The sequence below is a fragment of the Pithys albifrons genome, chromosome 22 (genome assembly GCF_047495875.1).
Source record: "Pithys albifrons albifrons isolate INPA30051 chromosome 22, PitAlb_v1, whole genome shotgun sequence".
NCBI lineage: Eukaryota > Metazoa > Chordata > Aves > Passeriformes > Thamnophilidae > Pithys > Pithys albifrons.
The window spans coordinates 9,420,024-9,445,238 of NC_092479.1; the positions used below are offsets into that span (position 1 = coordinate 9,420,024).

Here is a 25,215-nt window from a genome sequence, read left to right on the forward strand (position 1 = left end):
GGGTAGTTCTGATACCCTGTGCAGCCACAGAATGCTCTGCAGTTCCTGGGGCTTCACAGAGTCTCTGGCAGTGCTGGTAAGTCTTGGGCTTCTGCAATTCAAACAATTTGTTCATCATTTGAAAGGCAGCAGGTTTGGACTGGATGTGAGGAAGAAATTCTTCCCTATGACAGTGGTGAGGCCCTGGCACAGGTTCCCCAAAGAGGCTGTGGCTGCCCTATCCCTGGAAATGTTCAGGGCCAGGTTCAGTGGGGCTTGGAACAACCTGGGATAGTGGAAGGTGTCTTTACCTGTGGCTTGGGGTTGGATCACAAGGATCTTTAAGGTACCTTCTAACCCAAACCATTCTGTGATATTTCCATCCCATCCAGAGAGAAAACCCTCTACTTTTAGGCTCCTTTGCTTTCACAGGTGTAGCTGAGTTGCTGACAGAAAGTTCCTTGCAAGGGCCTTGGAGGGCAGGAGGTTGGGTGAGCTGCAGGCTGGAGGCTCACAGTGCTCTCAGGCACTTGTCTCCCTTGGCACCACGTTTGGAGGAGAAAGCGTCCATTTGTCTGTCAGTAATTTTGGCAGCATCACAGTTCCTTTTAATCAGATCTTTAAAGGCTTCACGGCTGGTGGCCAAACTCTCCTGCAGCAGATTGAATGGAGTGATTTACTTTGCAGCCTCTCATTGTGCCTGGATCTACTGCACCGTGTGGTCTGAGGGGCCAGGACAGAGCTGTGCTGTGTGGCTGCAGGTCCACGGGGGCTGGGGCCATGTCCCTTCCCTCTGACACCTCTGCACTGGCACAGGGTGATGCAGATCTTCGGGGAACATCAGATTTTTGTTGGAGATGAAGCCGACGCATTGTGGAGACAGCAAAGGACAGGGTTCACCTTCTCCTCTGGTTTCCACTGGGCTTCTTGTGAAGATGGGCAGCCCATCATAAAGAAAAAAGCCAGAAGTAGGATAGTCTTATCCATCCCTGTCACATGCCCAGGGAACACATTTTGTTTTGACTTGATGGACTTTATTATTGTCATCATCATCACTCTCTACAACTACCTGAAAGGAGGGGGGAGGGGGGGGGGCGGGGGGTGTCAGTCTCTTCTGCCACATCTCAAGTGAAAGGATGGGAGGAAATGGCCTTAAGTTGTGCCAGGGAAGGTTCAGATTATATATCAGATTTTTTTTCCCTGAAAGAGTGCTCAGGCATTGGCATAAATTGCCTAGGGAGGTGTTGGAGTCACCGTCTCTGGAAGTGTTCAAGAGGCACCTGCATGTGGCACTTAGGGACGTGCTTTAGGGGTGGTTATGGTGGTGCAGGGTGACAGTTGGAGTTGGTGCTCTTGAACTTTGATGATTCTGTTATGATCTTTATTATCATTATTAATGTTATGACAATCCTTAGTCTCCTGGCAGTCTTTAGGACTCCTCAAGGGAGAGAACAAAAGGTACACTGAGGGCTTCCTGGTGGGAAAATATCAGTCAGTGTGACACCAAATTCCTCTGTTCCTGGAAGATCCAATAGCAAAGCAGGTTGTCAAAGCTGAAGCAAGACAACTGCTTCACTGTTTTTGCTGGAGTATTTGTCTCTGCCTTGCCATCAGAGCTCCATGAAATCCCAGATCTGGAACGAAAATTGGGATCTCCCTCTGAGCCTCAGCTTGGAAAATACTCGCATCAGTGACCTACCTGATGTTCCAGCTATGTGTGCATCATCTTGAGATTGTAAAACACAGAACCACATCTATTGCTTGTGGTCAGGCTACCTAAGCCATTTCCACCAAGGCCTTAATGGTAATTTTCACGAGGGCCACTCAGCCAGCAGGTGGGGTCTCTTTTCAGCTGCAGCCTGTGGGAATGTGCTGCAGCTGCTCCCTGGGACACGAGTATAAAAGGCTTTCCTATAAAAGCAGAGAAGCCAACATGCATTTAGGGCTCTGCTGTAATCCAGGCAGTACCTGCTGGAGGTCCAGACCCAACTCTGATATTTAAACAGCTCTTACTCCATTGTAAAGTTGTGTTGGAATTATCTTTACATTCTTCAGGACCAGCCCTAACTTTTCATTTTGGAGTTGCTATGTTAAGCAGAAAGACTGCAGTTTTCCTGCAGCTGAAAAGCTTAATTTCTCTCAATAAAACAAAGCCCCAAGTCCTGTTTCTCTGATCCTGGGCTATTTGGCAGCATGCTGGATATCACTCTATTCACAGGAGACGATATTACCAGGAATACAAGCAGGTTATTATTACTCATGCTCAGCCTGGGCTTTGATGGGTCTCTCCAGGATCCATTTCTATTCACTGTTTATTTTCATTAGTGATTTGAATGATCTAAGAGATGATGCAGTTACAAAATCTGCGACTGATAGGGGTGGAAGCTGTTTCAAGCCTCTGGGGTGCAGGATCGTGACTCAGGTTGACCTTGGCTTGTTGCATCTCTGCTCTGCACAAGATGAAATTCAGTATCAGGGGTAGCAAAGTCTTTCTCTTGCAGGGCAAAATCAGCTCTGAAAAGTGGGGAATGATGACCTTGGCAGAAGTGTGTGCTACAAGGGTTTGCACTTTATCATGAGGCACAATAAATACGGCCAGAGTTTTGTAGACCTCAGTGGGTGGTTCAGGTTGTCGTTGGAGTCTCCTGGGAGCCTTGGAGCTCCTTTGAGGCATCTTTAGGACATGAATAATTTGGATGTAATGAATATTGTGAAGGTACATTCACCTAAAAATGGTTGCAAGGTTTTGTTTTGGGCTTTAAAGATATATTTAGGGATTTTTATTTATTATTTATCCATGGTTGGTGTATGAAGAGTATTTTCATGAGGTGCATGGTGGGCCAGTGCTTCTCTTGGAATAAGACAACTTTTAGTGCATTTCTTAGCTTTAATCTGTTAGAGAAGGTCTCATTTAATCATGGCAGGACTGACCCTATTATTAGGCAAGTCCATGTTTGTTAGGTTTTCACCAGAATAAAATAGTATCTGACCCCATAACAGATTCTCTTTCAATGAACTACTGCAAAGCCCCTTGTGAAGGCTCTTATTTGAATAATTGCTTGGCAGGGCTCTGGATAACGAGATTTCCATCGAATAAGCTGTTAGCAGAGCACCTTATGACTCAATTTGGAGAGTTAGAGAGGAGCCCTGGGAGTCAGGACTCTGGTGGTGTCACAGGGTGAGCAGCCTGTCTGTCTGTCCACACCATGTCTGCAGGACCACCATACCCTTTCCTCCACACTCAGGTTCACATGGGGCCTGGAAATTCCCCCCAAATCACCAAAGTATTGTACAAGTGTGATGATGACTGTTGAGGACAAGCTCTTCTGTCCTCATGAGCCAAAGATGGTTCCAGGTTTACTGTTTGATAGGTGAAGTGGGGTAACCTTGAGTATAAACGTTTTGGAGAACATCTTTCTATATAACTTCTTTAAAACTGGTCTTTCCTGTATTTCTGAAGATACTCAGGATTATTCCCTCACTTGTGTCCTATCTGAAAAGGTCATAGCAAGTGTCCAGGCATTGTGAGCAGAACACACCTCTTTTTCCTCCCAGGTGTCTTTTGCCTGTTATTCCAGCCCCCCATCTGAGTCTGGGATTAGGAGTGGGCAGCTTTCATGCTGCAAATCTTCATAATGGGATTAAGGGGATAAGGACATGTAGAAAATGATTAGTGCTCTCCTGGGAGCCGTTAATGGTTTGTAAAGCTCCTGACAGCAGTAACACCTACTGAGTTGGGCTGTGCAGGAAGAAACTTGCACTTCCTTTAATACTAATTTTAGAGAGGCTGTAGCTCTCTGGATAATGAGTATTGATTCCTCAGAGATCTGCTGAGAATTGGAAGCAGGTAGATTTAGTCAGAAGGGGATTCCGAAATCATTGTGGCAGAGCTGGTGGATGAAACTATGCCTGAACTTAGAGGGATAGTTTGAGTTGGATCTGTCATCTCCTTTGGTACAGAGTGGAGCAGGAGTTGAATCTTGGAGGTGCCTTCTATAATAATGTGATTAATATGTGAGGGTTTCATGTGACTTCTGTGTAATTTGGGAGAGACTGAGGTCGTTAGGAAGGAGTGATTCAAATACCACATCACTTCATGACTTCCTTCCTGCTGCCAGGGATGCTCCCTGCTCTGTGCCAGCACTGGTGCCTGCAGCACAGCAGCACCCAGCAGGCAGCAGCTTGCCCATCCTTACTTCCCCTGTATCCTACTGCATGGAAAAAGCACCTGACTACACTTTAGGAGGATCTGTGTGAATGCAGTTTTCTCTGAACACCTAATTTTCAAGCAGGCCAGTCGCACCTGTTCTTTAATGTGCAGCTGTGACACCCTAATGACTTGGAAAGCTTCATTCTGGGTGCCCTCCTGTACCCATGAGAGCAGCCATGGACTCTCACCACCCTGCTCTGCTTCATCCCGCCCTGTCCTAAGCCACTCTCAGCATCCTGCTTTATTAGGCAAGAGAACCTCACAGAACTTGATTTTGAAGTCAGGTGCTCGTTGTCCATTATCAGCTGCCCCAAAGCTGAGCTCTGCCTTCTGGAGGAGCTGATTCTTCTGATCGGTTGCTTTTGTTTGTCTGAAATTGACTTGCGAGACTCATGAACGCAAAGATGGACTTTTCCCCTCATGTTGGAAATGTGGATGGAATTTAAAGCAGGTGAGGAAGGAAGGTATGGAAAGATCTGGCTGTTATTCACCTTTATGGGGCAATACACATGATGGAAGGGGGAGCGGAGGAAAATACATCACTGGTAATTCAGACAAGCTGCATGGAGAAAGGAACCCACAGAGGCCAAGAGAGATTCTCGTGCTGGATTCAAAAAGCAGATAAAAAACACCAGCAGAGGAATGAAATTAAAACTAGGAAAACAGAGGGGAGTTTTTTATACATCTCCGCTTAGAAAATTAACATTAAAGTGAAATATTCTGGGCAAGCAATGCCTGGAGTGTGGTACTGAGAACTGTACTTTTCATGGAGTCTCATGGATCTCATGGATGCCAGTGACTCCCCTTGCTCTAATGGGAGCACTCCAGGCTGGAGCCATATTTTGAGTTTGGGAAAAGGTATTGGAAGGTGAGGGTTGCTATTTGAGGGCATGTTTAGTTGTTGGCACTCGGAGGCTGTAACTTGGTTGGGTATCACAGCAGTGGGACCTGTGGATGATCATTCCCTTCTGGTGGAATTTTATTTTGCAGGATACACCCCCAGGACTATGTTGCTATAATAAAGGCAGTGGTGTCTGGGAGCCAGGCAAGGGATGGGAGTGGTTCAAAATTTCCATTTATGCCCCCCTGATTTTGGAATGGAGGGAAAAAGCAGGGAAAGAAGATGATAAATCCCTGCCCAGGGCACTGCTCCTTCTGCTGCCTTGATGGGTGAATAACAGATAAGGGGATTGGATACAGTTTTCGTGAGAAAAAGGAACTTTCAAAGTCAAGTTTGATGTGTTTGGCTTTAATAACCATTCTTTAGTCTATGCCCAGAGTGTCCACCCCTGCAGTATCTCATCATCTTTAGCCCAAGGTGTGATTCTGTGATCAAAGTGCAGCCCTAAACCAGCCTGTAGCAGCAAGTGAGTTGTTTCTCAGTATCATTTTCTATTAGCACTGTTCTCTCTTGGTGTAGGTCTGAGATTCCATCCATCCTTGAAGAGGGCAACAACTCAGGTCAAATCAAATCATGCCTTTCCTTCCTGGATCCCCACCAGGAAATGGCCTGTAAACCTCTTCTAAGTTGAGTTTTCTTTTTCAGTGATCCTATAGTTTAAGATCACTTTGTAATGAAACTTTTTAGGACTTCAGTTCATCATCATCTTTTGTTTAAAAAAACAAACCAACCCCCTCTTACGCTGTGTAACTGCCAAGACCTAATTGGCTCAGTACCTACTGTCTCAGGACCATGGGGCAAAACAAAGCCCAGCAAATCACCCCGAATGTGTGTCTGTGTTAGAACTCACCTCTGGATTTGTTACTGTTCTCCCAAGTACATCATTTGTCCAAGCACATGTTTCTGGATCTGCACTGGCACAGAAAGCATGTGGGAAGATGCTGCTTCCAGGAGGCTCGTGTGGATGAGGAAGGGTTTGTATCAGGAAAATCTCACTCTCCTTCAGAACTGTTCAAATGTCAGCACAAACAGCAGACAATTAGTGCTCTGACTGGGAGCTGTTTGGGTGTAGCAGGATAATTCCCAGTTGACAACTTTCTTCTCAATTCCTAGGCTGACTTTCAGCATCTCCTGTTTCATGCAGCACGACTTTGAGTAATAGGAGATGATTTACTTGATGTCATAACTAAGCTTTGATGAGCTCTAAGGTGAATCTTCAATAAGTTAAATGGTTTTCAAGAGCACAGAGCTACATGCAAAGCTAAACATCCAAATCCACCCTGGGTTTGCTGCTTGCCAAGGTGTTGGCTCCCAGAATGTCAGTCCCTCAGCAGAATGATTTCCACTACACAGTAATAACCTTGGTTGCTGCTTAGATATCCAGAAAATTTTATTATATTTAATATGTTTATTTTACTAAATGCATATTATATATTTATTACATGACCTACATAACACATTTATTGTATTTATTTGATATATGTTATTAAAAATTATTTGCCCAGGTGTGGATGTCTCTCTTGGAGACACCCAGGAGTGATATTTTGCTCTTTATAGCCAGTGTGGCTTCAGCATCTGCCCTTTGGTTTTCAGTATTTCCCTTTTCCTGTGAAAGTCCCTCTATTCCAGTCACTTCTTGGTCTTCCTGGCGTAAACTGAGCAGATTAAATTATTCAAGTTTGTTTGACTCTTGAGTGGTATTTGCATGATCAGGCCTCAGATATCCTCTCTCTCCCTTCCCATCATATCCGTGCTGGGGCAATGTGTTCACAGGATGTTCTTGGAATCACAGAACGGTTTGGGTTGGTTGCATCCAGATCCTGCAGTTCCAAGCCCCAGTTCTGGGTGGGTTAACAGGGTGGCAAATTAAAGTAAAGGAATTGATGTGCTGTGTACGTATCGAAAGATCAGCCTCTTCCTCTGTGTGCTTGTACATCCAGATTAGGTGTGTTACAATAAATCAATGGACTCAATTCCTGCAGAGTTACTGGAGGCAAGGCAGGACTGCAGGAATGGATGAAGCTGAGGGTTTTATCACTCTTGCATTGGTAAACATTGCAAATGATCGATTAGACAGGGAAGTGTTCAGGACAGCTTTGGATTATCAGGTTGCCAGATCCTTCAGCCTCTCTGAACTGCGCTGGGGCTGCCAGGGCAGCTCCAGCCGGGAGCATCTCACTCCTTGCCAGTGCCACAAGGCCAAGGGCTTTCAACCCTTCAGCGTCCTCTGAGGCAAGGCTGGGGTGTTTCTCCTTCCATCAGCTCTCAGGCACACTGCCATTATTGAAATTCAACAACTTGAAAAGATATCAGAAAACAGCCCTGATTGGGAATTAATCACAATTCGAATTTGACAGAAACCGATCCCACTCCGTTCCCTGCGCTGTCTCCTCTCCCCACCCACAGAGCCCCTGCAGGGTGTCTGAGGGAAATGAGACGTGCAGCCTGCCCTGCCTGGTAAAAGCCTATTTAAGTGATCAACCCGAGACTTGGGTGGAATATTAGGCAGTAAAACAGGTTTTCTAGAAAATGAGATTGCCCCTGGCACTGGTAAATCCATTCAGAGATTCATGGAAATCGGGTGGATAGGGTGGATAGGTACTTTTCTTTCTTAATAATTCTGTATGGAGAGACTATAAATTAAGTAGTTTTCAAACACAGAACCTGAGCCTGCTCTCGGTGCAGTTTTCCACTTGTTTTGGTCTCAGTTATTTCATAGGTTTCAATACTGATAGAGAAAGCTTGAATGTCATTTCTGGAATAACACTAAAATCCAAGTGTCTTTCCTGCTTTCTGCTGGGGTCTGTGCCTGTGGGGAATGTCTGGCTCTGCTCCATCAAAACCCCGATGTTTTAATGGGTAGAGAAAAAGCAAATTAATGTTTTACCCAGGCCAGGGGGGAATGATGATGATGCTTTTGGCCTCGGACATCTCTTGGGAAGAATCCTCATCCTGATAGTGCAGGTAGGATCCCTGTGATGGATGTCTGTCCAGGCTGGCTGGTTTACCCAAATGCTAATTTCTCTGAATGGAGTGAGATGCGAGATCTGTGCAATGTGTCAGGTTAGTAAATTAAGTGTTACAAATGCAGCCACCACCCTCCCCCCCTCACATATGTTCCCATTTTGCCCAGTATTAAAAGCACAAGTTGGCAAGTAAAACTCCTGAAGCTTGCAGCTTCCCAAACCTGAACTCTCAAGTGTTGTAGATACCCACGGGATACTGTTGGTCCTGGTGGTACAGAATGGGACCATAATAACCAGATTCTGCATGTTCATGCTTCATCCTTGGTAGATTTGCTTTTAGATATTGCCATGTTCCAAGAGGAAGAAACAAATAAATGAAGCGCTTTTCCCGAGGGCTGCAAAAACTGTTGGGAGGATTTGGGTTCCTGTTGGTTGTGATTTAAGTGTCTGGTGTGGGCTTGAGGAGAAGAAGCCCAGCAGTGGCAGCCGACATGGCTGTGTTGCCCAACACAGCGGGACGTGTGTCTGGGAAAAGCAGGATGTTTCTATTCCTTTCATCCAATACTTTCTTTAGAATCAGGAATAAAGGGAGGTAAAGAGGTTGTTCAGCTTGGAAAAGGGAAGTCCCTGGGGAAACCGTAGACCCCCTGTCAGCGCCTGAAGGGGCTCAAGGAGAGCTGAAGGGTGACTTTGGACAAGGGCCTGGAGGGACAGGACAAGAGGGGAATGGCTTCCCACTGACTAAGGGTGGGGTTAGATGGGATATTGGGAAGAAATTCTTTCTGTGACAGTGGTTGGCCCCTGGCACAGGTTGCCCAGAGAAGCTGTGGCTGTCCCATCCCTGAAAGTGTCCAAGACCAGGTTGGACAGGGTTTGGAGCAACCTGGACAATGAAAGGTGTCCCTGCCCATGGCAGGGGGTGGACCAAGATGGTCCTTAAGGTCTCTTCCAACCCAGACCATTGTGTGATTCTGTGATTTTTCCAATGGTGCCAAGCCAGGACTTGTGCAGGGAGGGGAGCAGTGGTGCATGGCTGGCAGGAGCAGAGCAGAGGGCCTTTCTGGATGTCAGCCTGGATGCAGGGGAGACGTGAAAGGCAGCCCAAGCCTTGCATAGGGGAAAAGGTAGTTGCATTCAGGCATTGCCCCTGTCTTGCTCTCTGTTACCTGCTGGTAAATCCAAAGCAGCTTTGCTGGCTTCAGCAAGGGGCAGACTTGGCATCCCTAATGCTCCCAGGGAGGATTGATGGTCCAACAAACCTGTCAGTGCACGTGGCCTGATTTTTGGGAAGTGCTGAAGGTAACTCTGGCTTCAGCTGGAATCTGTGGGAGCTTTGTGTGTTTGCATCCCTGGATCTGACAGAGGATGTGCTGGCTCCTTGTGCTGCCCAGCTTCCAGTGACAGTAAGAGGCTGTTGTTCAGCAAACTGTGCCAGCATCATCCTTGGGGCGTGTGCCAAGGTTCAGCCTGGTGCAATCCTAAAGATAAGATAGAGAGCCTGGGAAATGCAGACCCATTACAGAAGCACTGACAGTTGCTTAACTGAAATACTTTCAGGCCCTGATGGCAGGATAATTTGGTATATCTGACTTTATTTTTAGAGTTTGATTGATAGCCACAAAGAGGGAAGAGGAAAGCTGAAATTTTCTTCCAAAGGAATCTGCAAATCCAGGTTTCCTGTTGTGCCATATTACAGTTCCTTTCCACATGATTCTTGTTTCTGATTAAAATAATTCAACATGCAACCAGCGGGAGGTTGAAGCAGTTTGTGCAATGTGAAATGTAAGAAGTGTTTCAGAAGGCAGGGAAAAATATTTAGCAAATCTGGAGTTGAGTCCCATCTCTCTTAATTTGGCCAAACAGAGTGGTAGATAAGGCTTCTGCTTTTGCTGAGCAGGAATTTCAATTACTTGCAGGAAGTTTGCAAATTAAGAAGAAGAAGGTTAACAATGAAAATAATTTCCTTAGGTTTGGAGTTCTGCAATGTGATATAGCAGTGATTAAAATGATAAGCAACTCCAGAGTCCTTGCCAGTGCCTGTGCACTGCAGTTCTTCATGGCAGCAAATGCTGGGGCCAGGCCCCTCCTCTGCTGGTTTGGTGCTTTGTGAAGCAGGAAGGAGTTGTTGGTCCCCATTAGGATTTCAGCCAAGGCCTGTGCAAGCAGAGAGAAGGTTTAAAGAAGAGAATATTTAAAGATAAAGGCTGCAAGAGTAAGACATGAGGTCTGACCTGCTAAACTTCTGCTCCCCACGGGCATGGGCACAAAGTGACATGAGGAAGCTCCAGGCTGAGGACAGGACTATGGGGAGGCAAAGGTAAGAAGCACATCTTCATTCCTCCCAGCCTCTCATCGTTCTTGATGATCTGCTCTGGGTTGTCCTTGTCTCCTTGCTGCATTCCTCATGTACAGTGGGAGCAGTGGGTGGCACAGAGGAAGTCAAGCACAGGATCTTTTCTGGGTTTGAATTCTTCGGATTTTATTAAATAAATGTGTATTTGTGTGGAATGGAAACTTTGCTCCTTATCAGGATTATCTGTCTTGGTGAAATGACTTGGAACAGCTGTTCATGAAGCAAAATCTGATAGAAACACAGGGACTGGATATAAACACAAACATTAGTCACTATGGAAACAAAAGTTACTGAGAGATGGCTCCAAAAAGCTGTGTTTCTATATGTTTCTTATCCCAACTAAATATTCCCAGGGGATTTTGCCAGCCACTTCATTTAAAGCCATCCGGGAATGTTCTGCTTCCACACGTATGAATCGCTCGGGAGAAGCACCCCAGCATTTGGGTACCACAGAGCTCCATGGTCAGAACTGATGGGTTATTGATTTATCCCAATTCCCGGAGGCTGGGAAGGGCCAAACCAGCATTTAAAAATATCAAAGGGCAAAGCTGAGTTTAGGGACTTGTGGAAGAAAGTGCTTGAGCTTTAGGCTGCTAACCCAGCTCCAGCTCCACATTCCACCCCAGCAGGTGCCACTGTTGTATGGAGGGTCAGTGCTGGGCTGTAATCGGGATAAATGGGGGGCTTTTCTGCTCCATCTGCCAGTCCTGTGACTTCTCCATGTATTTAAAAAAAATACATAGATGTATGAAGAAGCTTCATCCCCTGCCAGAAGGGCTGCAAGCAAAAACCAGTTTCTCTGTTGACAGAGGAGCTGTATCTTTAGACAACCCTGGGAGACTGTAAAAATAAAAGTGATTGCTGGACGAGACTGGCACCTTGCAGAGATGAGTCAGCCCAGACAGAAATGATGTTTGCAAGGTGTAGAAATCACTACCATGGGGCAAACATGGGTCCCTTTGAAGGGAACAACTTGCACAGCCAGAGGAGGTATCGCAGCTTGGCATCCGTACACATCCTAAACACCCCTCAAAGGAGATGCTGTTCCTCTGTTTTCTTGGGCCTTCTGTCTCCTTTTTGCAGGAGTTTTAAGAAAATCCTTGGTCTCCATAGCAACTGCTGGCTCCGTGGCACTCGTGGCTTCCCCAGCACATGCAGGGCTGAGGTGCCTTCCAGCGGGAGGGGCTCAGCACCCAAATAACCCTCCTGGCTCTCACCCCCAAGCCATTGTCCAACCAGAGGCATGACCTCAACTGGCACCTCTTGTCCCTTCACCTCACAATGTGGCAAAGGTTTGGGTGCTCTTAGGGAACAGAGATTCAGTTTCAATTTCTCTGCATGTTATGAACCCAGTCCCTGTCTTCATGCTGCTGCCATCCTTCTCCCTTTGGCTGTCGTGGATAAGGTGGGGAAATTTCTTCACTGAAAGGGTGGTCAGGCACTTGAACAGGCTGCCCATGGCAGTGGTGGAGTCACCATCCCTGGCAGTGTTCACAAACCTGTGTTTGTGGCACCTGGGGACGTGATTTAGAGGTGAACATGGCAGTGCTGGATTAACAGTTGATTCAACTATCTTCAAGAGCTTTTCCAAACTTACTAATTCTGTGACTATTATTAGTTTCTGAATTCCTCCTGATGATACCCAGTGGAGCTGGAACACGTCACAGCAGAGCAGTGGGTCAGGCACGGTGTGTGCAGGTCTTGTCTCTCCCTTGACCAACAGCTGCTGGCAAAATCAATTTTCATGGGAAATTTAGATGTTTTTTCTCTCGCTGTATCTTTCTTCTTAATAGTTCTGTTACTCAGTAACTTTACCCAAAATCCCCTGGTTAACTCAACCAGGTTAACTCCTCTGATCACCCACGTTCTTAGTTACACTTGAGGGAATGGACAAACCCGGGAAAGAAAATAATCCTGGGCTGGCTGAATAGCCAGTTCCTGCTGAATCTGGCCGGGTTTGTGTATCTGATTCACTCAGACTCCTCCTCCTCCTGCCTGTGAATCCCAGCCTGGCTGTTCCTGTAAGTCTATCCCGTGCCAGGCCGAGCTGAGTTGGCAGGCACTGGGCTCAGGAGAATAAATTATCCAGGCTTGTCAGCTCCTTCCCCCGACTCTGTGAGGGACTCAGTACTGAGAAGAGGGGAGTGCTGTGCTTGTGTAACACGGTGGGTCTGGCCTCTGTGATCGTGCCATTATACCCCCAGCAGACATTTGGAGTAAGTATGAAATAATCCCACAAAGTCAAACCCTGTTAACAGCGGCAGCGGGAGCCGAGTGGCTCCAATGCTGGGAATGGGGAGGGAGGGAGGGGGAGGTTTGGGCAATTCAGCCCTTCCAAGGAGCAATTCATGGGATCACAGAAAGGTTTTGGTTGGAAGGGACCTTAAAGATCATCTAGTTCCAGTCCCCTACCATGTGCCAGCTGGGGGAGATGCCTGCAGCATAACTAAGTGTATTCTCTGTGCCATGAAGATGCCCGAGGCTGCAGGGGCACCGTGCCCATCCCTCCCTGCCCAGCAGCAGCGTGGGAGGGGCTGGGAATTCTGCTCAGTTTGCTTTGCCTTCTTTTTACATTTACCAACCTTTAGGACCCCTGAAAGCCTCCTGTCCAAAACAAAGTAAATAAAAACTACAAGTATAATAATAATTAGAATATCATTATTATCAAGGATAATTAGAAAAAAATAAAAGGGGCCTTCTTAATTTACCTCCCTTTTGTGGAGTTTGTATTAAATGCCCTGGGCCCAGCCCAGCAAAGCACTGTAGTGCCCAGTCCAGTGCATCCCTGAGGGAATGTGCCTGCAGCGAGCTCTCAGGTGGGATCACAGGTAATGAGAAGGAGGTGAGAAACATCCCCTGGCAGACCAGAATAGAAGGAAACCTCTTGGGAAACAGGAATTGCTTCCAAAAAGATCATTTGATGGTCACTGCTGGTGACTGGCATGATACGGTGGTTGCAGGGGCTGGGAGCTCCTGAATGTGTAAGCCTGAGGTTTATAAAGCACAACAGACTCAGCTTCCCTAAATCCAGCATAATTAGGTCTTTAATCTGCTCAAGAGATTCTGAGCTGGATATCAACACTATTTCCTCCTTTGGATGAGGGTGGTACATAAAGAAAAAAGAGCAAAAAGGAGGCACATGATGTGAATTTATTTGCATCTTCCAACAATAATCCAGTCATTCTGCCCAGGACATGCCAGTCTTGCTTAATGGCCCTTTATGCAGTTTTTTTTTAATGATGCCCAAGAGTTTATTTATTTATTCACTAATTTCTTTTACCAAGGTGGAAAATCAGAAGCAGAAAATACCATTTCAATCTTTTAAAAAAATTGACTTTATTATGGTTTATTTTACAAGCAGTGGCTTAGCTGGGGGTTGGCTGAGTCCCCCAGCAAGTGGGAAAATGCCAGGTCCTCAAGCTCCATCTCTGCTGCTGCAGAGATCCATTGGAGCAAGTCCCAACACCTGAAAAGCAATTCCATTTCCTACAGCAAGAAATGGCAGTTTCTGGGGGAGGGCACTTCCATCCCACCTTTATAACAGCCAAGACTCCAGCTCTGTCCTCAAATGCCCCAGAATCCCAGGCAGAAAACTGCACATAACATTTTCTCTCTTTTGTATAAATTTTATCTGGAAAAGGCAGAACTGTGAGGATTTTGGAAGGGGTACCTTATTTCAACTTCACTTGCTAGAAACAATCCTGTTGCTCTGAGTAATTATTCAATAAATTTGTGAGAGGGATATAAAGCCATAAAAGCAGCGGTAATGGTTTGCAATTTAATAGCTGAATTGTAAATGAATTTTCCTATAGCAGCTTTAATGCAGTGGGCTGCTGCAATTAAGAGAACATTCTTTGGGGTGCCTTTAATTTTTTGTTGTTGTCGTGAAGTTCAGTGCCGTTAATTCTTTGGTTTAAAGAAACTGAATCATTAACAACTTCAAGCTGTGGAAGCCTCCTTTGGCTTCCTCTGCAGCCAACAAAACTTTCTCCTGGAAAAGGTGGTTTTGGCCCATTTGGAACTTGTATTTTCTCATACTAGTGAGTGTGGAGTTGCACCAGGTATTGAGCTTATGCCCTTCATCCTCTTTCCGTCATCATCCATCTTGCTTCTGTGACACGTGGCATCTTCTGCTATGGGGGTGGAAAGCCAAGAGGTCTTGGCCACGCAGGGAGACCCTGTTCATAGCATTTAGCATCTCTTTTTAAATTAATATTTGGTCAAGGAGTGTATAAATGGGAGTATGTGGGTATTGCAGTGCTCTGGGTGCCCCTAAACCTCAGAGCTCTCTGGGAAGAGAGGAGTCACCATTCTGCCCTTGCTGTGAGGATGCTCCATGCCAAGGTGGAGCCCCATGATCCTCCCTTGCAAGAACTCATCTCCTTCCACAATGCCCATTTCTTTCTCTTCACTTTTCAAACCCTCTGGATTTCAAATGTCATTCCCAAGCTGCTCAAGCTCTTGGAATTAATTTTCCTGGAGTGGATGCCCCAAACGCTGCCCCTTCCTGCAGTGGTGCTACCGACAGCTCCCTTGGTTTGCCTCAGCACATTCCTCTTCTCCTTTGCACATTCCCCTAACTACATCCTTCCACTTGGACACCAGTGTCCCCTCAGTGGCCTGTGTTTGAAGGAATTGCCATGGAAACCAGTATCCGATGTTGGGAGCATCTCTGGGGCAACTGAAATTGTTGCTGGTTATTGAGGGTGTGTACACTGCCAGGATTACCTGCCCTGTCCATAGAGGAGCAGGGAACTGCTGCACCACGGTGTGTTTCCAAAGCAAATTGACACGGACAACTCTAATCTGACTACAGTGGGTGATGATTAAAAGACACAATCTTGTAAAAAGGTGATGGAAACCTGACCCTGCTCTGAAGGGCAGCTCCAAATCCCCTCCTCCCATAGCTGAATCCAGACTAAGGGGAATGTGTGACAGTGCCTGTCCTAACAGTTTTCTCTCTGGAGCACCCTTATTGTTGTAACTTGAGCTTCAGTTTTAGGGGTTTTTTTATTCATCAGCCCTTAATAGATGGTGGTTTGTGCTGCAGTCCATGGATGCAAAGTGTAGATCCCTGACCCACTCCCAGCAGGGATTTGACCTTGAAGTTATTCCTCTATAATAGTAAAAGATCCTTAGGCAGGTAACAGAGAAAAATGGTTTAGTGGGGTTTGGTCTGGCAGTGTGCTCAGTCAGTGCCGTACCAGGCAGGGGTATCCTGGCCTTGCTGTGGGCTCTGTGGGGCACAGAAGATTTGTGATTGGGCAAAACAGGGGTGCCCCACTGTGGAAAGTGCCACCCATCTGTTCCCCAAACCCCCAGAGGTGTTTCTGGATGAGGTGGAAGTAGCAGTGCCCTGCACAGCCAGGGCTGCTGCTGCTGCCTGGAGGGCTTGGAAGGTGTTAAACTGCTCTGGGGAGCAGGGTTGGGATTCCTGCTCCTGAGCCATGGAATCTTCAGGGGGAGGCAGTAGCCATGGGTGCATTTATAGATGCAAATGGGGAGCAGGGGAGGGGAACAGAAAGTGTAAGAATCCATTGTAAAGCTTAAGGGCACTGCTGAAATCCGAGCTCGGAGTGAAGGCTGGAGTCTGTGCCAGATGACTGCAGGCAGGAAAAGAGCTTAAAATTGGTGTTTCTCATGTACTTTAAATCCCTGAATCTATTTCAAATACCCTGTGTGAACACATCCACTTGAGGTTGGGCCATTTGGTGAATCCCCTGCAACTTCCTCAATTTTCCAAGAAAAACTAAGAGAAACTTTTTTATATTTCACCCAAGGCTTATTCTTGACCTTGGAATTGCCACCTGCCATCTCATCTCTCTTGCTTGCTCCTGGTGGAACCTGTCACACCTGGGTGTTTGTTTGGAACTCCTGTAGCCCGGGACAGTGTTTGAGCAGCACCCGCCACAGGAGCATCGTGGCCCTTTTATCTGACGAGTGCTTCAACAATACAAATATTTAAGTACAATAAACAATTATGATCAAGTGTCTGGGGTGACTGCATATGGCAAATGAATTTGAAATTCATTTCCCATGGGTATTCAGGCTTCACATTCACTTTCTGTGGATGTTCATGCTAATAAAACTTCATTGCACGGAGAGAGAACACAAGAGAGATGCAAATATGACAAGGGCAAATTTGCTTAAGAGTTCAAATGAATATTCACCAATTTTTTATTATTTTAAAGTATTCATTCCTATTTGCTGCAAAAAAAATTATTTTATCTTTGCTCTTCAAGCTCAGTGAAGCGTGTGTCTGAGGTATAATATGTATTTCCTTGTACTAATGGAAAGTTTTGTTAACAGCAAGTACGGAGTGTATTTAAAATGTGCTTTATCTCCAGGAAATTAAATCCACGTGAGTTACCACCATCCTGACTAACATCTGTATGTCAACACATCTTGCAGTTTAAGGCTGGGATCTCCCTGTTTAAAAGCTGCAGATTGCAGATCCAGATCCTGACACCATTATTTTCCTCTGATTTTCCTTGCTCATCTTTCATCTCACATTGCCCTCAGTTATGAGGATGCCAGAGATGCTTTCCCTTCACACAAGCTGAGCTCCTGTTTGGAAGGACTTGGGGGTCACCATGGCTCCGTTTTGCCTGAGGCAGAGGAAGCACAGTTTTGACATTTTCATTTGATTTCTGTCCTGGAACTGAAAGAGATGCAAATTAGCAATAATGAATATTTTCATTAAAAGTGTCTAGACATTACATCTGAGAGCAGGATAATGGTGCTGCTGCTTTATATAAAATAGTCTGAAGTAGACACAGGCTGCTTTTTTTTTCAGTCAGAAAAGATAACATTTATTTAAAGAAAATGAAATTTAATGTAAGTGAAATTAGGGTAATTGCCAATTATGTAACTGCAAACAAGGCAGATCTTTATCTTGAGATGAGCCAGTCTAGTGCAGATTACAAACTGTTACTTTTAATGGGGTGGCATCAGAAGGCAAAAAAATCAGTGAAACAGTCCTAAGTTATTTCTTGTGCCTGTCCAGACCTCTTGGATAGTGAGGGGTGTGAAGTTTGGATCATCACCCCCTCTCCCTGCAGGTCTGGCCTAAAATTTAGTCTGGAAACATAGATGTGGATGTTCAAAAAGGTATCATGAGTTTTATCGTAGCATCCCAGAATGGTTTGGGCTGGAAGGGACCCCAAAGCCCCTCCAGTGCCACCCCTGCCATGGGCAGGGACACCTCCCACCAGCTCCGGCTGCTCCAAGCCCTGTCCAACCTGGCCTGGGACACTCCCAGGGCTGGGGCAGCCACAGCTCCTCTGGCACCTGTGCCAGGGCCTGCCCACCCTCACAGACAAGGATTCCTTCCTATTATCTTCCTAACACGTATTTTTCTGCTACTACATATGTATTTTTTCCTAATGTCTTGATAAGAACATCAGCTTTCCCTTGGATCTCTTTTGCTCAACCAAGGCACCATTTGAATACATCTCCCTCTTCTCTGGTCCACTAGGCTTGGGGAAAACTTCTCCATTTTCATTCAAAGCTAGCAATATAAATATTCCTAATAAGTCTCACCTGAGTTAGCAGAAGGGCTACATAATGCTGCAGCCTTTTCTTTAAGAGGACTGAGTTTCTTTTTGTATTCCAGCTGATGACCAGTGCTGTCCCTTTGGGATCACAGATTGCTTCCGGGAGCAGCTGGGAAACAGCTGGAGGGACTTGGGTCTGACTGTGGCAGTTTACAACTGGTCAGCCTTATCTCCTCTTCCCCCCAAAGTGCAGGAACAGCCTTGGGGCTCCCCCAGCCATGGACAGGGAGTGGTGCTGTGGGCTGGGAGCCTGGCTGCCTGTGCTCCCCCAGGGAAAAAAGGAGAAAATGTAGGAATAATGGGAACCATTTTAGGTGATTTTAACTGTCAGATATCGGAAGCAAAGTAAAATGCCCAGGTGAGTTGACAGCAGCTCAGTTTGATCCCTGCCATGAGAGCCTGAATATTTCAAAGACTATTAATCGCCTTGGAATTGATTTTATACTGAGATAGTTTATCACACCTGTGTATTTGGTGTGGTTTGATGTTTTTTTATAAGTAATCTATGTCAAAGTTAAAGAGACTTTATTAGAAGCTGCATTTCCCCTGCCCTTCTATGGCTCGGTGTTCCATTGGGGTAAATCAACTGTATGGTGAGATGAAGGAAAATTGTTCCTTATTTGACTGGAAAGGCTCAATGTGTTTTATGGGTTGCAAGTGCCCTTTTCCACTGGACCCCATTCACACCCTGTTTCAGCTCATATGGGCCTTAGTTTCCCCATCCTGTTAAATGATATCTGCAGTATTTTCCCACTTAAACAAAAATAGTACGTATGAGTTATCTGATGTGAAGGGATTTCTCTCAGTCCAGGAAAGGTGTCATGTTTCATCGGGTCGATGACTCCAGACAACCTCTGTTATGAACATTTAAAGAGATGGACAGCGGTACACTCCAAGCCCCAAATTCACAGTATCAAGGAGTACACACTGAAGCCTTAAAACACCACTCTAAGGCGTGTAATGTGTACATGTAAGAATATTACTCCAGTTTCTCAGCTGCCTTCTCAGTGCTGTAACTTCCTCTAAGTGTATTTTTATGTCTTTCATAGGTTAGGGTGGAATGTAATAGTAGACTTGTAATCTTATGCAATACAGGAGTAGTCCACCCTGGCAGTAGCATCTTGAATAAAACCAGGAAAAAAAGGGGTGGGGAAAAGGCTTGTTTCACTGTTCTACACTCCCTGGCACGTTCCTTTGTTGTGAACAGGACTGATTTGGCAGCGAGGTGACCCCCAGACCAGGTGGGACACGGTGTCAGTGCCACCATCAGAACAAGGGAGGAGGATGACATTTGCACCAGAGTGTGTTCTCTCACTTGAAATGAAAGGCAAAGATGCTCTGCCTTGTAGGAATAAATTGTTTCACTCTTGTCTAGACTGTGTTGTGTGGTCCCTGAAGCACCCGTGGGGGTTTTGCTCCCTGGGTGGTGGGTGGCAGTGGGGGACAATGTGCTGTGCATGTTAAGCCTCCTCTTCACTAATCTCTGGAGCTCTCCATTTCTCCATTAATCTTAGGATTATTTCCGAGGCATGAACCACCCTTGAAATCTTATCTTTTATTTACACCTCAAGTATTTTAGCAAAAAAACCACATTTCTGTCTATCTTCTCCCTTTTCCAGGATGCTCCAGCAGAATCTTTCCATGGCTCTGCTCTGCAAACCCTGTTTTTAGTTTTGTTTTCTAGGAAGGGAGCAGAGGGCTGTTCTCCCACTAGTTCTGCTGATGGTCTTATATTGCCACAGTTGAAAGGGATGGGTGCAAATACTTATTCCTGCCTCCTGCCCAATTTAGGACAGTGAACTTGCCTGTAATTTGTCACGATAAAGCGTCTGGAGGGTCACGAAAATGCAGAGGCCTCTGAATTTCACAGTGCCTCTTGCTAATGTCAAATCTTCCTTGGAATTGACTTCCCAGGACAAAGAAGCTGTCAGATGAATGCTGATGCTCTATTAATGACAGGGTAGGGTGACCCACCCCGGCATGTCCTCGCTGTTGCTGAAGGAAACACAGAAGCAACCCATAATCACCTTTCCTGCATCTGTCCCACTAACACCTAATTAAAGTATATATTTGTCTGCTGATTGATCACAGGATTTTTTTCACAGCACTTGTTATCCTGCTGTCTGAGTGCTTCATATTCTCCCTATTCATTGAAGTTTTCACATGATCCTTATAACAGTGTCTGAACAGGTGGTAAGTCAGGTCTGCAAAGCCAATGTCTCTGCAGACTTTCCATTGCCCCCTTCCCAAGAGAACAGGGGATGTCTTGGAGTAAGTCAGCATAACCTGATGTCCCAAATCATCTTGGCAGTTCTGAAAAAACCTGAACACACCTTTCCCCCTTAATTTGTGATGGGGAAAAAGGATAGGGAAGTGGCATGTTGTACAGACTTGACCTGGATTGACAGGACAAGGGCAGGGTTAGACTGGACACTAGACACTGTCAGAAGAGAGGTTTAAACTGGAAATGAGGGAGAAATTCTTCCCTGGACAGTGGTGGGACACTGGCACAGATTGCTCAGAGAAGCTGTGGCTGCCCCATTCCTGGAAGTGTCCAAGGCTGGGTTGGACCAGGTCTGGAGCAGCCTGGGATGCTGGAAGATGTCCCTGCCTGTGGTGGGGAGGTGGAACAGGAAGAGCCTTAAGGTCCCTTCCAACCCAAACCATTCTGTGGTTCTGTGAAAGCAGCTCTTGAGTGGGGATTTCTGAGCTGGAGACCGACAAAAGGTCAGAGGTATCCAAGCAAGAAAGAAAACTGTTCCTTCTGTGGGCCATGAAAGGAGCACTTTACTCATAGTTTGCAGTGGGGGATACATTACACCAGGAGGGTGGACCAGAGTTACATTTTTGTCAAGGTTTATATATTGACTGGTGAGGTGCGGGTGAGGACATTTGGAAACAGCTGCAGTGCATCCAAGGTGCTTGACTGGGAGTTTTGGTGGCTTAATTCACCTCTCAGTTGCATAGACCAACCCCAGCCATGTGGGAGATGCACAACGATTTAGCTCCCTCAGATGACTCTTCATCATCTGGGCAAAACCACCCCAAATTTACACTAAATCCAAACAGCTTTATGTTTAGCACAGACCCTGAAACTCCTGGGTAACCAATAAGAAAGCAGAACTCAAAAAACATTCCAAGTTTTGGGTCCATTGCAGCTGGAGCTCAGCACTGACGCTGATACCTGCTCATGCAAAGCTGGTGCTGACGTCTGCCCCATAAACATTTAAATACAGCTGAACGTACACGGGCTCATGGATTGCTGTAATTCATTAAACAAATGTTGAGTTTAATGGTGTTGCGTATAAAGCTGGTGCCATGGGTGCTCTCAGCTGTGAAATATGCTGTGGAAGTCATTTGTTTGCAAAGACGTGTAGAAATCTGCTTCCTATTAACATAAAATGGGTTTATTGGAGAAAAAAATCTATGGGATCTCATTTTTCTCTCAATTATCCCTTCTCAGTGGGATTCCTCGAGGTTTGCACTGGGTAACTGAGATGTGTCTAAGCTGGGGGGGTTTGGAGCTAGGGTTTGTTTTGATCCATTAAACTTGTATCTCACCGTGGTCATGTCATTCCCCCGTCTGAGACACTTTATAAACATTAATGGGTTTGTTTTCACAGTCCCAGGGGATGTGCAGGAAGGTCACCAGGACCATTTCACCCACACAGAAACGGGGATGGGGAAATGTGTCACAGCAGCATCATGGGGAAGAACAGAATATTCACTCAGATTTTTAACTTGTCCATCCTTAACTCTGTCTCATTCTGTTTTAATAACTTAAAAGTTAACAAGTTATTAAGCTGATATGTTACTACAGCCCAGCAATACTACACCAGCAAGGTTTGCATTAAGATGTTGCTGTATATTCCTGAGGAAGGAAAGAGTTGGTGCTCTCTGAGTGAGAAGTGGGTGAAATGCAGTTATAAATATACAAATAATAATGTGACCTTTGCAGAGGGTAAGGAATTGTTATATAAACAACTCTGGTAACTTTGATGGGAATTACTTAGCAGAGACATGTTGGTAAGAGACTATGGAAGGTGGGCCATGCTGTGCTTTTCCTGGGGATTGCTGCTGGAGTTTGCTGGTATCTTGGTCTGGACTGTCTTGGTGATGACTGGCCACACAGATGCCAAATTCTCTTTGTCCCACGGTGTGCCAGGGCATAACAAACCTGAGGCACGGATCAAAAATCCTGCTCTGGACATCTTTTTCCCATCACAGAAGGTCCATTTTTGAGAATATGCTGAAAGAAGCTGCTGATATTTGCAGCCTGTTCAGCTGGGATTGTTCCTGCAAACAAAGATACATGGAGCAGATGAGAAATTAATATAAATATACAGACAGAAGGCAATTTTTTTTTGAGAAAGAGAGGCAGAGTCAGATAAAAAGCAATCAGCAGAATTTACATAAGCCTTCCCCATCACAGGGGTCATCATTCTGCAGGATGACACATTGAAATTCATTTTTATTAAATTCTGGCTGATTATTTAATTGGAAAAAGAAGGATTTAATTGAATCAAGTCAAAGGGCCCTATTAGATTACATTCGACCTTAACACAGAAGGCTTTTCCCATTTAGTTAAACTGGTTCCTTTGCATATTGTACATATTAAACTATAAAAAGTCGTAATCTGAATAGCAAATTAAAGGGTTTGCAAGGCCTGAATGGTACTCATGTGCTTCTCAGCCCTTTTTCATCTCTTAAATCTTCTCCTATTCCCTTTACTACATTCATGAGGCTGCAACAAGAGCAAAGATGAAGGGTAGTACTCTGAAATCTTCCTCCATCCTTGTTTATTCCATTTACATATTTTTGGGGAATGGCCTGCCTGGATGGGATGTCGCTACAAGAACTTGTTGCCCAAAGCTGAGGATTTTTCAGGTTTTCCAGGCTCCCCTTGTACCACCTGAATAGATGCTGAATGTACCTAAGGCTGAACAGAGATGTATGACTTGCTGGCACTGACTCAGGTTTCCCATGTGTCCTTAGGAAATATTCCCAGTCTCTCCTTGCCTCATCCGCATTGCCAGGGACTCCCATCCCTTTGGGATACAGACTCCCTGCATAGCTGTCAAGCTCCTGGTAAAAGCTGGGACAAAAAAAAACCCAAATCAGAAAAAAGCAAAGCAATTTTTGGAAATTATAGGTTTCTAATTTGGCCTCTTTAATTAGCTTTTAATTCATTTTTTGTTATGTTATAACTAATGGGATGAAGCAAACAAGGCAAAATTAATTTCCTGAAGTTTTATTTCATCCCAGTTTTGAGGACTCCAGCAAAGGCTTGGCCTTCTGACTGAGAATATGACTCAGTTGGGCTGGGAATGCCCCATCCTTGTGCCTGCACTGCTCATTTTCCGCCAGCTGATATCTTTGGATTGCTGGGACGCTCCGTGCTCTTTCCAAGCGGAAGCTTGGAGAAATCAAATTCTGCTCTGAGAGATTGAAATCAATTTTAATGGACTTAGCAGTTCCAGAGTAAGGATGGGAGAAGGCATGGGAAAGGGGGAAAATCTTCCAAGATATCGTCAGGGGAATTCAGGAGGACTTGAAAGTAGTAATGAAGGTTTTTAAAGTGAGGTTTTTAATTCACACTTGAGTCTGCAGCCAACTTTAGGACACATTTTTAAATAGCCAGGCACTAATGTAGAAATTCTCTTCATCAGTAAATTTAAAAAATTCCAGTTCTGTCAGTGCAGCAGCTCAGCTAGTCTATTATTAAGGTTAGATTGAGTAAGAAATATAATTTGGAATTTGTCTCAGCAGCTAAATGTGTTCTTGGAAGGTTCAAATCAGCTTTAACCTGAATTTTTGTGATAAAAATAGTGTGTTGGTACTTTAAAGCCGAGTTCCTTTTTGCTGAAGCTTAAGTTTTATTCACGTACAATGAGTAAGTTTTGCATATACAGTACTGGGATTGCACACTCAGGTTATCTCCTTACATACATAATTCTCTCATTTGCAAGCACAGTTTGCGGCACATACTCATGCAAATTAGGTATGAAACCGGGCATTTATCTTGATTAGGATTCGGTTTCTATATATACTTAAAGAACTTTATCTCATTTGGGAATGGCTGCAGAGGTGATGAAGGAAGAATTTCAAAAATTGCATTTATTCTGCTTGCAGGTTGTTTGTTGGCCCTTCAGGAATTGCTTAAGGAAAACAGATATTTCCACTGATATTCTGAGTGCTCTGGCCAGGCACAAGTGGTTGGGTTGCAGACACTGCTGGAAAGTCTCAGTGAGAACTAACTGTCCCTTGGGAAAGCCACTGTACCATTTCTCTAAATAAATACTAGATTTTCTGTTTTATAATATCCAGATGAATTGATCCAGATGTAAGGCCTAGGTGCCACTTGATAAGAACTTGATCCTGTTGACTCTTGGAAAGCCAGTTGTACCCACGCTCTAGATCAGATCTGAGGGTTTGGGGGACCCAGGTTGATCTTAGTGATGTTTTTCAGCCCACTGGTATGACAGATTTACCTGAGTTCTGTTCCCACAAGCTGCCTGGGGACTGCACACCAAACCCTCTGCTCTTGCAGAGCCCCATCACTGCATTCCCTGGGGACTGTCACCGTGTGGGATGATGACATGTTCCTGTTTCATCTCATGCCAAGCCTCTCCTGGAGTCATCCCTGCAGCTCTCTGAGAAGGGGAGCCCTTTTCTATCCTTTTTGCTGCAGTTTGGCTCAGGGCTCTGCAGTGTCAGCAATGCTGTAGAAGAACACCCCAATGTTCAAGGAACTGCCACAAATTCTCAGCTTGTTCAGTCAAAAGCCTGAATTTAGGCAACTATCAGAGGGTTTAGCAAATTGTGTAGGACTGTTTCTCCCCCCCTTTTCTTACGGGTTGTGATTTTCTCTGGCTTTTCCCTTGGCAAGAGCCGTTGCTCTCTGGCCCAGCTCCCCACTGCACTTCCCACACCCACTCCTGTTTCTGTGAGTCTCCCACCCAACTGCCGTGGTGGCTCCTGCCCAGTTCCTAAACCGTTCGTGAACTTTTTCAGGTACAGGTGACTCAGATGACAACATGCAGGTCACAGAAACAGAATCATAGAATATGCTGAGTTGGAAGGGACCCCTCAGGATCGAGTCCAACTCCTGGCCCCACACAGGACACCTCAAGAATCCTGCCATGACTTGGGATGCAGGGATGGATTTGGGACGTAAAGCCATGCAGGCCACGGCTTCCAGAGCATCCCCATCCATGGGGCTTGGAGCAACCTGGTCTAGTGAAAGGTGT

The 25,215-nt window shown here is 45.4% G+C and overlaps 1 protein-coding gene across 4 annotated transcripts in view; it reads left to right on the forward strand.

The window, feature by feature from the left end:
- The window catches only part of LOC139681914 (kazrin-like), a 160,315-nt gene that overhangs the window by 58,888 nt on the left and 76,212 nt on the right, over positions 1–25,215 (forward strand). Inside the window, exon 1 of one of the 4 annotated variants that reach the window (XM_071575700.1) lies at positions 10,332–10,373. The exons of the other annotated variants lie outside the window; for them this stretch is intronic. The gene's annotated coding sequence lies outside the window, so the exon portion shown is untranslated. Of the gene's footprint in view, positions 1–10,331; positions 10,374–25,215 lie in introns of those variants that run through there. 4 annotated transcript variants of the gene reach the window in all.